Source organism: Erythranthe guttata, chromosome 12 (assembly GCF_056151865.1).
Source record: "Erythranthe guttata isolate IM_541 chromosome 12, IM_541, whole genome shotgun sequence".
NCBI lineage: Eukaryota > Viridiplantae > Streptophyta > Magnoliopsida > Lamiales > Phrymaceae > Erythranthe > Erythranthe guttata.
In genome coordinates, this window is record NC_142544.1 from 12772498 (window position 1) to 12787232 (window position 14735).

Here is a 14735-nt window from a genome sequence, read left to right on the forward strand (position 1 = left end):
ATGTTTTACTATCGACGGCTCGACACAATTTGGACGGATTATGTCCAATCCAAAGCCTTGTAGATTGCACATCCATCCATCAATCTTGATACATACTTTGCAATCATATCAATGACTAGATTGCAATCACATAGTGCCCATCCCATGGAACTTCTCGTTTGCTTTGGAAATCAGTCAATTGGAGACTAGGATGGGTTGCTTGCCTACCGATCTCTCAAACTCGTATACAAGATATTCAAGCTTTGGAGTAAGCTCTACCTCGAATTTGATACTCATCTCCTCGCTCACACTCAAAAATGGAGTTACAATGTGGATAGGATTTTCTTCGTCAAGTTCCTCTACCATCATTTTCATCCCACTCTCAGCACACGCAACAGTATCTACAGAACCGGGATGAATAATTCCCTCAAGGTCTCAGCCTCATTGTTCGTACGAAAATTTGTAAATACCTCGTTGTGTTCATATTGGATGGTTGGATATGGTTCGGGACTGTGACATCTCTGAAAATTTTCAAAAATATTTGCCAGAAAGTGGAGTTCGTCTTGTAAATAGCACAAATGCTCATTTGTCCGTCCAATTCCATTTTCTGGGTTAAACCTTCGATGTCTTTAAATATCCTCCAACTCTTGTCGAAAGCTTTGGACTGAAGCTCGTAAAGAGAGAGATCATAAAACGATGCCATCAATGTATACAAATCTGCGAAAGTAAATCAAAACAAAAAAACAAAAACAAAAAAAAAAGAAAAAGAAAAATATGTCTAAAGTAAAGCAAGGATAGTTGGTAACGATATTAGTAAATTCAAGATTAACTAACTCACTGGCAACGACGCCAAAAAATTGATAAGTGTAAAACCTACGTATGAAAAACCGCAAGTGTACAGAATCGTGTTTTGTAGAATAATGAATTCCAGATATCGATCCACAGGGAATTAAGTTCCTAAATTTACCAAGTACCATAATTATACTATCCTAAACTTTATCTAGACGATCAAGAATGGATGGGAGAAATGAAATTAAAAAGAAACAATAAATAAAAACAACGGTCCGCCAGGACAAGCGAGGAATTCCCATGTGTGATGGCTTCTAGTGTAAAATTCACCAGTGTACTATCGATAAAGATCTACAAATCCGAATCTAATGTCAATTATATATTCGGTAACCCAGATACTAAATGCTCTAACCCCCGTCTCCAGTGTAGTTAGAGTCTACCCACAGGTCTGACGTCTCCGTTTAGAACCTGATATTAAGATAGCATTTAGGTCAAGTCCTTAAGGGCTACCCGAGGTGCATCACATTTCCGTTTCCACAACCCGAGCTATGTTTTCCTAAAATCAAACGAGAAATCCTCTCTCGAGTTCATTCCCATTTACAATCAATTCAACTGTTGGCCAAACAATCAAAAGCATTTAATACGGGAAAACATAAACAGAATCAAAGAACGACAAATAAATCACGGATTTGGAAATCAAAATAAATATATACAAGGTTTCATTTCCCTAAAAGAAAATGCTCAGTTCATTACAAATATAGCATCAAAATGAAGAACTCAATTGGAGGTCATGTGAGAGAGTTATGCGTCAATTACCGAACACTGCCATAGTTCCCTAGCGTGCACTTTTGTACGTGTTTGGTTTGGTTCTCGACTTCACTTCCAAAATCGTTTCGAATCGGCAGAAATAGCTTATCTTTACCTAAAATAGAAATACAAAAAGAAAAACATAATATGTACAAATAAAGCCGAAAACTTGGACGAACGAAGACCAAAACTTGAAGATTCGATAAGTAAAAATCGTGCAAAACGAACACTTATCAGTTGCACGAGCTGAAGACTTGGGGAGGAAGAAACTTTGGAGAATATAAAATGAGGAGTTGTTGGTTGTAATTAGGGTAGATGAGAGAGAGAGAGAGAGAGAGAGAGAGAGAGAGAGAGAGAGAGAGAGAGAGAGAGAGAGAGAGAGAGCGCGTGTAAGATAGAGGAGAGGAAAACAACTAAGAGTGAGAGAGAGAGAGGGGTTCTGTACATATTTGTTCTAAGGAAATCTCAGTTGTTCGATTCATTCAATGGTTTTGTAAACCCTTGTTTTTACAAAGTGAATAAAGATCTTGTTCATCAAATCCTTAAGCTTCTTTTAATTTCCAGATTTATTCTCATGCAATAAATTCATGTAGAATTAGGGCATAATTACGGTTCTCTTATTACTTGTATTCTTTGTGTATGATCTGTGTGTGTGATCTAAAAGGGGAATTTGTCTGCTGATTTGAGATTGTTCACAACAATTGGCGCCGTTTGTGGGAAGGAACTGAGAATCAATGGGGTCAGCCAAATTCTATATAGAAATTTTTTCTGGAAACAATGACTTTGGGTTATGGAGGTTGAAGATGTGTGCTATTCTTGTTCAACAATGCCCGATTGATGCTTTAGATGGAATGAAGGGCTTGCCAGATTCTCTGAGCAAAAAGGAGAAGAGTGACATCATGAATAAAACACACTGTTCCGTAATCTTAAGCCTTGGAGATAAGGCTTTGAGAGAGTTGCAAGAGAAGGCACTGCACATGAAGTATGGTTGAAGCTTGAGCAATTTTACATGACAAAGTCTGTGGCAAATAGAGTATATTTAAAGCAAAGGTTGTATTCATTCAGGATGACAGAAGACAAGTCTATCACAAAGCAATTGGATGAGTTCAACAAGATAATTGATGATCTTGAGAATATAGAGATCAATTCCTTAAAGTTATTAAAACTTCAAGGATGCCATATAGACCAATCATCACCTTGGAGAAGCTTCTTTCTACAGGTAAAGCTAAAGAACTACAAAAGAACATAGATGGACAAGTACCAGTAAATGGAGAAGGGCTGTTTGTCAAATGAAGAGTTGATATGAATGTGTTCAAGGGAAGAAGAATGACTTCAGCAACAAATTCAAGAAAGACAAGAAACCACAACAAAGCAAGGGTCCATTTAAGTGTTTCCACTGCCAAAAAGAAGGACACTACATAAAATATTGTCCTGATAAGAAATGAAGGGACAAAGAAAAGTTCAGGGATCTAGGAGACGCACACTATGCCACTAGAGAATTTGACTACTCGGAAGCTTCAACAATCACATAAATACACATGCACAAGGAAAGATTGGGTTCTTGACTCAGGATGTTCATTCCAGATGACTGATTGTAAGGATTGGTTTGAAACGATTGAGTATTGCATGGTAATGTATTCCTTGGAAACAATCAAGCTTGTAGAGTGCAAGGATTGAGAACTGTAAGGTTGAGAATGTTTAATGGAGTATAGAGATTTTAGATGTATGATAGAAGTAAGGTTTGTTCTTGAACTAAGAAGAAATCTTATATTTACTCAAACATTAATATTGTTGTTAACACATTAATTTAGGAAGAAAACAAAATTACAAAAAAAAAAAAAGTCGACGCTAGAGACTGGCGGTGGCGGTCAAAATTGGGGTGAAAATTGGAATAAGCGCCAAAATTGGTTAATTGGTGATATTGGCCTAAATTGGGATGTAAAATTATGAAATTGGAGTTGAATTAGAGTTTCAAGAAGATGGGAGTAATTTTGGTATATATGAAAGAGTTTTCCTTATTAGCAAATAAATTTAAATAAATGTGGATATATTTGAAAGACAAAAAAATAGGATGTCTCTTTTTCAATTAACTGCCTTTATTATGGGCCTATTTGTCATTTTCGCATTAAAAATTGTTTGAAACTCGGCTCAGGTGGGTAATGAATTAAACTATGACTAGTACTTCACCCACACGTTGCACGGAGGACAGTTTCAAGATGAGAAAAACAATACTATGTAAGTGACTATCTTTTTGTAACAAATCTAATTTAAGTAAAACAAAATGAAAGGAAATCAAAGAAAGGTAACCTTTATCAAATAATCCCAAGTTGTAACATATAGAATACAATTAAATATTAAAAAGAAGAAACACGAAGAGCAAAACTCGATATGAAAATTAATGAAATCATTTAAAACATATGGTACAACTATTCCATGGAATACAATGTACCACACCATACGAATATTATGCAAAATTACTGACGTAACAACAAACGCGGCAGCAGAGAAGTCGCGCAATTGCTATTCAAATAACCTGCAAGTTTGTCATTAACGACGTCCAATCAGTCATGTACAATACCGAAACAACAATACTACTTCTAAAAAAATCTAAATTGATAAGACTTATACACCACTACCATGACTGAACGATGTGTTGAACAAGAAAAGAAGAACACCATATATCACTAAACTAATATTAATACTAATACAAATACTAATAGTAATACAAATACTAATACTAATACTAATACTAATACTAATACTTACTAATACTAATACTTACTAATACTAATACTAATACTGATATTGAAACTGGTACTGGTACTGATACTGATACATGCACTTATACCAATAATATTACTAATACTACTATAAATACTAATACTAATACTAATATTGATATTAATACTAATACTAATACTAATACTTATACTAATACTAATGCTAATACAAATACTAATACTAATATTTATATGATAATAGTATTATTAATACTAATACTAATACTAATACTAATACTAATACTAATACTAATACTAATACTAATACTAATACTAATGCTAATGCTAATCCTAATACTAATATTAATACTAATACTAATACTAATACTAATACTAATACTAATACTAATACTAATACTAATACTAATACTAATACTAATACTAATACTAATATTAATGTTATTACTAATACTAATATTTTGATATGCTAATGCTACTAATACTAATACTAATATTAATGCTAATGTTAACCCTTATATGATTATTTAATTATAATACCAATTATAATGCTAATTCTAATCATAATCCTAATTCTAATCATTATGTTATCATAATCCTTATTTTGAATCTAATCATAATTATAATGCTAATTTTAATTCGAAAAAATAGAATTATTAATTTACTCTAGATATATTTTTTAAATTAAAAAATATTTATTTATAACTAAAATTTAAAATAAAAATATGTTTTTTTACCGAATTATGTTCTTCACAAACATGTTTATGCATTTAGATATTTTACTGTCACACTATTTCATGAAAAATAAATATATTTTATTAAATTTTTCATTGATAAGGGCATAAAATATAATTGATTTGATTTAGGATTAGAAGTCAAATCATATGCCATTTATTTTCTTGAAGATTCGAATGTGTATTATAATATTTTCTTTTTTGAATTTGATCTACAAATTTTCCAAAACAATACATTTTATTTTCATACCCAGATGCAATTCAAAAACATAATTACTATTCTCTATCTCCACCAACTTTAAAAGTATGAATGATTTTGGTTTCTTAACATTTTTGTGCTTCCTATTATGCCACTTATAACAAAGTTATACTTATACCATAATTAGTTAGGGTCAATTTTGTAATAACAAAAATGAAAATAAGAAATTAAAATAGCTTAATAATATAGTTTAAATATCAAATATCTTTTCATGTGCTATATTTATACTAAGGTGAGTGTTTATTTTCTTCTTATATTTTTTCTACATATTGAAATTTTCGATGTAATTTAATTTGTATAAAACTGCATTTGAAGAGCTTTTTAATGATTTGTTATGAGCATATATATGTAACAATCTATATTATATATAAAACTAAGATACACAATCAAAGTTTTCTAATTGAGGAGATTGAGTCCATAATATTTTATAAATTTCAAAATAACCCCACTTACCATATTCACCCATATTACTAATGAATTTATTTCACATTATTGGTTTTTAATTTTTTATCTCTCCTACATGTCAAAATGATGTCTTTTTATTGGTTATTGATTTTCCTTTTTAATCCATTGCTTCATATTAAAAAACGTAAATATATAAATGGACATTCCACTTAATTTGGGTTAATTAAATTTTATGCACAATATTATATTAATTGCCAAAAAAACCCAATTTTCAAATTTCATCTATCCTACATGGCAAAATAGTGTCTTTTTATTGGTTAATGAGTTTTTTTTTATTATAATATTTTCATTAAAAAAATCGTGGGAGTGAAATGCAATTATGTTCCACCACATATATCACATATTATTATAAATTTCAAAATAACCCAACTTACCATAGTCACCCATAGTATTAATGAATTAATTTCACAATAATGATTTTTAAATTTTATCTCTCCTACATGTCAAAATGGTGTCTTTTTATTGGTTATTGATTTTCCTTTTTAATCCATTGCTTCATATTAAAAAACGTAAATATATAAATGGACTTTCCACTTAATTTGGGTTAATTAAATTTATGCACAATATTATATAAATTGCCAAAAAACCCAATTTTCAAATTTCATCTATCCTACGTGGCAAAATAGTGTCTTTTTATTGGTTAATGAGTTTTTTTTTTTTTTATTATAATATTTTCATTAAAAAAATCGTGGGTCTGAAATGCAATTATGTTCCACCACATATATCATATATTATTACAAATTTCAAAATAACCCAACTTACCATAGTCACCCATAGTATTAATGAATTAATTTCACAATAATGATTTTTAAATTTTATTTCTCCTACATGTTTATTTTTAAAGTAGTATAGATAAAATAGGTAATTACATCAATTTATATTAATTACTTTTTTTGTTACCTTTTTTATATTCCCTAACTCTACTATAAATTAACATTCAACATGATGTACATTCTTCAACTTTTCCACATACTTTTTTTTTTCTGTTTCGGAGATATGGAGAGAATTCTTGAAAAAGAATTGCATTGGTATCACCTACATGCAATGGTATATTCATCATACTCTCTTTTTTAGTGTAACAATGAATTATTGCTTTATTTTGTATCTGATTTCTTCATTCAATTTTATATGTAGCCTTTAAAGAATGCTTTTGTTGAGGCTTCTCGGTTGACCGGATTGTCTACTATCAATATTCGATACGAGGAGGGAAATCATTTTCAAGTTGCGGTATCTTCGCGCCAAAAACATGGAAAAATTTATATGTTGTTGACTAAGGGTTGGACATAGTTTTGTTACGCACATAGCATGGTTTGCGGCAACACGTATTCTTTTTTTTTTTTAACCAATGGGATGATGTACTTGAGGTGTGGCACGGCCCAGCCTTTCCAACGATATGGTATGTCTTCGCCCCCCTTAAAGTTTTATTATTAATAATATGAGTTGCATCGATTTATAAATAATTTCCATTTTTTTTAGTGTTTTATTTATCATGTTGAAAGAGCATTGTATACCATTAACATAATTGTGCGCATCCACACGAAAACGAATACCCATAAGATAATTAAATAAATATGTAGAAACGATAAAACAATTATAATATATTACAAAAATAGTCACAATATGTATCACGTATTTTTAAATAAAAGAATCCGTTAAATCAATAGAATCAATATACATATTTAAACAACAGATTCCGTTATTTTTATAAGCAATTTTAAATGTTCAAAAAGCATAACCATTATATATAATAGTGTGTAATTAACATGTTTGAAATTTATATTGTTTTTTCCCTAATCCGTTATATATATATATATATATATATATATATATATATATATATATATATATATATATATATATATATATATAATGGTTATGGTTTTTGAACATTTAAAATTGCGTATAAAAATATATACATATATATTTTTGTAATATATATATATATATATATATATATATATATATATATATATATATATATATATATATATATATATATATATATATATACACTCTCCTATATAGATATAGATATAGATATAGATATATAAAATCAATAAAATATGTATACTTATTTTAACAATAGAATCCGTGTATAATATATTTAATTTTTATGGATATATTCAAACAATATAGATTTTATTTCCTTTATAATAATTAATATCGATTTAATCTTTCATATTTATGTAGGTTATCTATAATTAATATAAATTACGCATATGAATATGTTCCTAATCGAAAATTATGCAGCTTATTTATAGGAAATTGCTTATGGATAGTATCTAATTATAGAACTATTAATTAATTATATTCCATTTACTATTATGATTTACGAATATATTGTGCATACGGAATTGGTGGATATATTGATGTAGATACTTTTCCATAATTTATATATATATATATATATATATATATATATATATATATATATATATATATATATATATATATATATATATATATATATATATATATATATATATATATATATATATATATATATATATATATATATATATATATATATATATATATATATATATATATATATATATATATATATATATATATCCGTAACAATAGAAACATGCTTTTTTTATGAAGATGTAATCTTTTATATTTATGTAGGTGATCTAAATTTAATATAGATTAGGCATATAAATATATGCCTAATCGTAATTTATGCATTTTATTTATAGGAAATTGCTTAATTTTAGTTAATTACATGGAATATGAATATTTATTAACTATAATTTACTCTAATTTCGGTACTATTAAATATAATTGTATTTTATTTACTATAATTACGGAACTAAAATTTAGGAATTATAATTTTACTTCCATGATTGTATTTCATTTACTATGATTTAGGAATTATTAAATATCATCATATTATATATACACGGTTCATTTCATTGTTATTCTAAATTGCAGGATAATATTGTTCTCTCGATACTTCATCAGCCGACTATCATTCTCTTTTTGTGAATCGTGAGTATAATATTATTTTAGAATAATCTTTTACCTTTTTTTTTTAATTTTTTTCTTTCACGATACCCGAGCATATGAATTAATGTAACTTTATCATATAGATTATATATTATACTTTATGCATATTTTGGAATATATATAATTCAAGAGTTGTTATCGTATATTCATCTTTTATTGTTTGATTTAATTCACTAACAAATTTTTGATTACGCGTATTAAACACATATAGATGTCAAGGCAAGTAGATCTCATTAGAAACTTGGGAGGTGAAAAAAAGTCATGCAATCTCAAAATCCGTGTTTTGCACATTTGGAAACAGCCAAATTATTTTAAGAAAGATCTTCAAGACATGGAGATGATATTCATTGATGAACAGGTGATTATTTTATTTTAATACGTCAAATATGATTGTTAGGAAAATATATTTTTCACATTTGTTTTTTAATTACGCAGGGTGATACGGTGCAAGCTTCCATTAAGTATACACTGTTATACAGATTTGAGTCTAAAATCAAAGTGAACAGATGTTATGTAATGTCAAACCTATCTGCTTTTTTTAGTGTCAAGACCTACAAGCATGACTTGAATGACTATAGAGTCACTTTTGAATATACATCTACTGTGAGAGAAGTTGACGTTCCGTCCATTCCAATGTATTCATTTAAGTTCACACCTTACGCAGACATACAACAAGCGTCAAACAACAATGAGTATACGATAGGTATTAAATTTTTCCATTGATGTTTTTCTTAATATTTAGCATTTATTTACTGGATGTATTCTTACAATTGTTTAATATTAATTGCAGATGTTATTGGTTCGCTTTTGTCGATAGGTTCATTGAATCACCTATCGGGTGGAACAAAACAAAACATTCCATTTGAACTTGAAGATATTGAGTATTTTCAAAAATCACTAAAATATATTATTTTGAAGATTTTAAAATTTTCCGGTACGATCTGCAACGACATATATGTAAATATAACAACATTATTATATCTATTGTTTTTACTATTAACACATTGACGATTCTAGAACGTATAGTATGCAATGTCAATGAACGGAAAAACATAACACGTGATCAAATTATTCATCAGTTTCAATTAATACTACTTACGATTCTTTCGCGAATTACATAACACGTGGTCAAATTAATCATTATTTTCAATTAATACTACTTACGATTCTTTCGCGGTAATCTCGCATAAGGATAAAAATAAAAAACGACGGTACACAGAACGTGTTCTCCATTCTTCGAAGCTCTTAATTTTTTGTGTATGTTATATCAGAAACAACAATATTTATATACTTGCACATAGAAATATTCGTTATTTATTTAATAATACACGTGTGTATAGTTATAGTTATATAACAAATATGTAAAGATCACAGAATATTTTCTTTCCAATATTCCCAATATTCTCACATATTTACATAAAATTATGAACACATTTAATGACATGGCTATACTGCATATATATATATATATATATATATATATATATATATATATATATATATATATATATATATATATATATATATATATATATATATATATATATATATATATATATATATATATATATAACCGAGAGTATATTTTTTCCTTAATATAATATCCACATGTACTATAATTTAGGGATTAGTTGGAAAACAAATGGAATATTTAAAAAGCACATTATTCACATTTACTCTAACTTAGGTGGTGTTTGCAAATGATTATTTAAAAGCAGAAGTTAGTGATTGTGATTTAAGTTAGTTTTAACTGCTTATTTCTAAAAGTTGGGGGTGTTTGCAAATATTTTAGAAAATGAACTAAAATTGAAAAAGCAGGGTTATGGGTGCTTTTAAAAAAATAGCTCAAAACAGATTATTTTAAGAGAAGCAAAAGTAAAACATCTAAAAACAGATTATGAGAGAAAAAAAACGCATAATCACTTTTAAAAAGCATTTGCAAACACCACCTTAGGCATTAATGTAGGATTGTGATTGTTTTTTTATATTATTCACATTTACTATAATTCAGGGATTATTACTATAATTTAGTAACCATTAAGTATTATGATCAATATATGGAGACTTTTAAAACGGATAATAAATCTATTTTAATATAAAATTGCTATTAATTAATGAAAGTTAGGTAATTATGTTTCATTAACTGGAATCTGACTATTTATTGCAAGAAAAATTTTGTACATTAAATAGTTTTGTAACATGCTTACAAAATATCCAAATCAACCATTAAATTAGGAACTAATTACTATAATTTTTGAATAATTACTTCTTACCATCTTATATATATACACCGTTTATTTCATTTCATTGGTTGTATAAAGTGCAAAAAAATTATATTATCCCAACTAATCATCATTTAGATATCGTTCTCTTTTTATGAATATTGAGTATAATAGTATTCTTACAATCCGATCCACGCAATACGGTACGTGGCATATAAGATCGATATTTTGTAGTTAACTTTTTTTTTCATTTATTTTATAGTGTTCGAGTATAGTTTTACCGAACGAGTACATGTAGTTATTAGTTATTTACCATGTATTGCTATTAAATCACATATAGTTCACGTTGTGTAATCATCTCTTCATCTTTCCTTAGGCTCTCTAAATCATATATCTACTTTTTATTTTCTGCATATATTCATGCCTTTACACTGTAGTCCAATTTATGTATATTGTGGAACATTTATATAATTTTTATTCGTATTTGTTTCAATGTATGTTTTATGTTACGTATACAATTTTATTATATTTATTTACATATAAAAATTTTCGAGTTGAGTAGATCTTATTCATATAAGATCTATGTATTTATATACATACATCTTATAAATGATTTAACAATTTATATGAACATTTTTTTTATATGAAAGTCAGTCAATTTTCTATGTATATGATTACAATATATTCTTCTTTTTTCCCATTCTAAGACACAATATACATTTTTTTGAATGCTACAAATATTGATTATTTTTAATTATATTTAATAGAAACATGCATACACACATCTAACTGTGCAGCTTAAGTTTTGCAGGTTTATGTGCATAGTATTTACATATGGATAATAAACGAAAGACGCCTTCTTCACCTGAAAAATCTATATTATACGATGTACCTATTGGTAAGCTACATATTCGTGTTGTAAATGTAAATATCAATAGAAACAATTAGTAAAAGGGATGCAAGGCCATGGCCACAGGATTACCTTCACAACGCTAGGTCTCCTGCAAATACTTACCAACGTAAGTTATCAATAATCGTTATTTACTTCATAATTCCATAAATGAAATATTTTTTTAAAATTATGGATATATAGATCATAACAAACTGTATGTGTTTTTATTACATGGTCATATATTTTCTTTAAATTAACTTTTATTTGTTCAAATTCATTGGACTCAGATAAACAAACTCAAATTCAGTCAGTATTTTCAACTAAAGAAGTCATCATGGACAATAATATTTTGTCTCCAAAATTTGTTGGAAGTAAGTATATCATTTTGTCATACCATATATATATATATATATATATATATATATATATATATATATATATATATATATATATATATATATATATATATATATGTGTATATATATATTAAAGTACAACAAATTAATATGAAAACATTACAACAATAAAAAAATCGCAGGTTTTCCAAAGTCCTGTCAATTGACTGTCGACGGATCTCAGATGAAAGAGAGAACCAATTCGCCAGAAACATGTCTGACATTAGTACGTCATATATACATACCTATTTTTGTAGTTATTGATTGGGTATATGGTTAATATTTATTATTAAATACGTTATCCTTTACTATTCATCAATATAAACGTGTAGGTTATATTGATAAAGGAAAATGCAAAGAAATAATGATTTAACAAGTTGGAAGCAAACGAGGTAAAGGAAGCATTACTGGACAAAAGAAATTGCTTGGTGACGCCTTCAAGGGAATTAATCTTGATCGAATGCGTGATAACGGCGTTCTAACCGACATATCCAATGGTTAGCTATTCAACTATATAAGGGTTAATTGCGTCTTTATTAATATATATTATATGGTACGCATGTATGAAATTTTATTGAATGGTCTTAATGAATATTTACATCTTCTTCATATTATAAGAAGTAAAATATTTTTGAACTACAAGTATAAATATCTAATTATACTTAAGTTTATATAATGCATTTAATACATATATTCATATATGTGTATATATATATATATATATATATATATATATATATATATATATATATATATATATATATATATATATATATATATATATATATTTCCACATATAATTAATATCTACGGTTTTAATGTGTATACCACAGTATATGGAGGTCCGCACTCATCTTTGGAACATGTTGCAAAAGAAAAGGATAAAGGTATTATTCCTAAACAAACAAAATTGGTAGATGATCCTTCAAATCGAGTGAACATGGATCAAACCCAATCGAGTTATACTACAACTAATCGTTCAATTGGTTAGTATTTAATTTAACTTTAAATACGAATATCACAAACTGCTCGATCTTATAGTATTTTTTTACCGTCATTATTTCGTATAGGTCATAACTAACTAAATTTTTTCTCTCCCAATATCCTTCCACAGATGCTGTCAATAGTGTACGAAAAAAAATCATTTCCGACATATACAGAAAAATTGACTAAGAAAAAGAAAGGTATTATATCAAGTATTTTTTTTAGCAATAAAAAACAAGTGGCATTAATTAAATGGGGAGTAATTGTGGTGTCGATGCTATGTTAGACGTTAATACTGTTATCTTTGTACAATTATTGCTAAATAATTATAAATAAATGAATTTTATAATAAAGAAGTTATGTTGTTATTACAACAGATGACGTTGAGTACTGTCGCAATGGTGTATCTACATCGTGTGAAGATCATTTACAAGTTACAAAATCTTATTATGAATCAAATAAAAGGTGCGATCTTATTTTCTAGGACTAATTTTATGTCTTATTAAACGATTACGTGTGCAATACATGTAGACAATAATCCAGTTTTTTCTTTCATTTCTATAGAAGCTGAATGTTTCCTATTATGTTAGTTGTACCGTGCGGAATGGAAAGAAGATGACTAGGAGTCATAAAACAATTGACTCTCTAACACGTATGTTGGATATGACATCAGTACCCGCTATGTTGGTAGATGAGGATTTACAGACGTTAAGCGACAATTCTTCCGACAGCGGAGGTAATTATCTTTGTCATCATCTCATATCGTATCTCATTGCTATGCGTTATTTGTCAGTATATTTTTCTATTGTAATGATAATTTTTTGTTCATAAATGTAGATTCTGAATATGTTTTCAACGATGAGAATAGTGACGATGCAGTTGCCGATACTGGTAAATATCATTTTAATCTAACAACTTTTAATCTTAACATTACTAATTATATAAATTCATTACATTATTTTAAATGAATAATATTATTTAATTAATTTTGGATAGATTATGAAGATCTTGGAGACCAGACGTATGAATGTTCTTTTTTGTGGTTCAATGATGTGGTACGGTGAAAGAATTGACAAGCATAGACAAACATCCAGGTCCAAATTTGGCTTATGTTGTATGTCCGGGAATGTCCAGCTCCCAAAAATAAGAGATGCACCTCCTACACTTAACAATTTAGTGTTTGGCACTGATCGGAGGAGCAAACATTTCCAAGAGAACGTACGATCGTATAATATGATGTTTTCTTTCACGTCGCTTGGTGGAAAAGTGCAGACATCTATTAATAACGGATCTGGTCTATACACATTTCTGTTACACGGACAGAATTACCATCTACTGGGCAGTTTATTGCCGGAAGAAGGAACTAGGCCTAAGTTTGCCCAACTTTACATTTTCGACACAGAAAATGAGATTCAGAATCGAATTGATGCCGTCAGGTAAATTTTTCTGAATTATATTC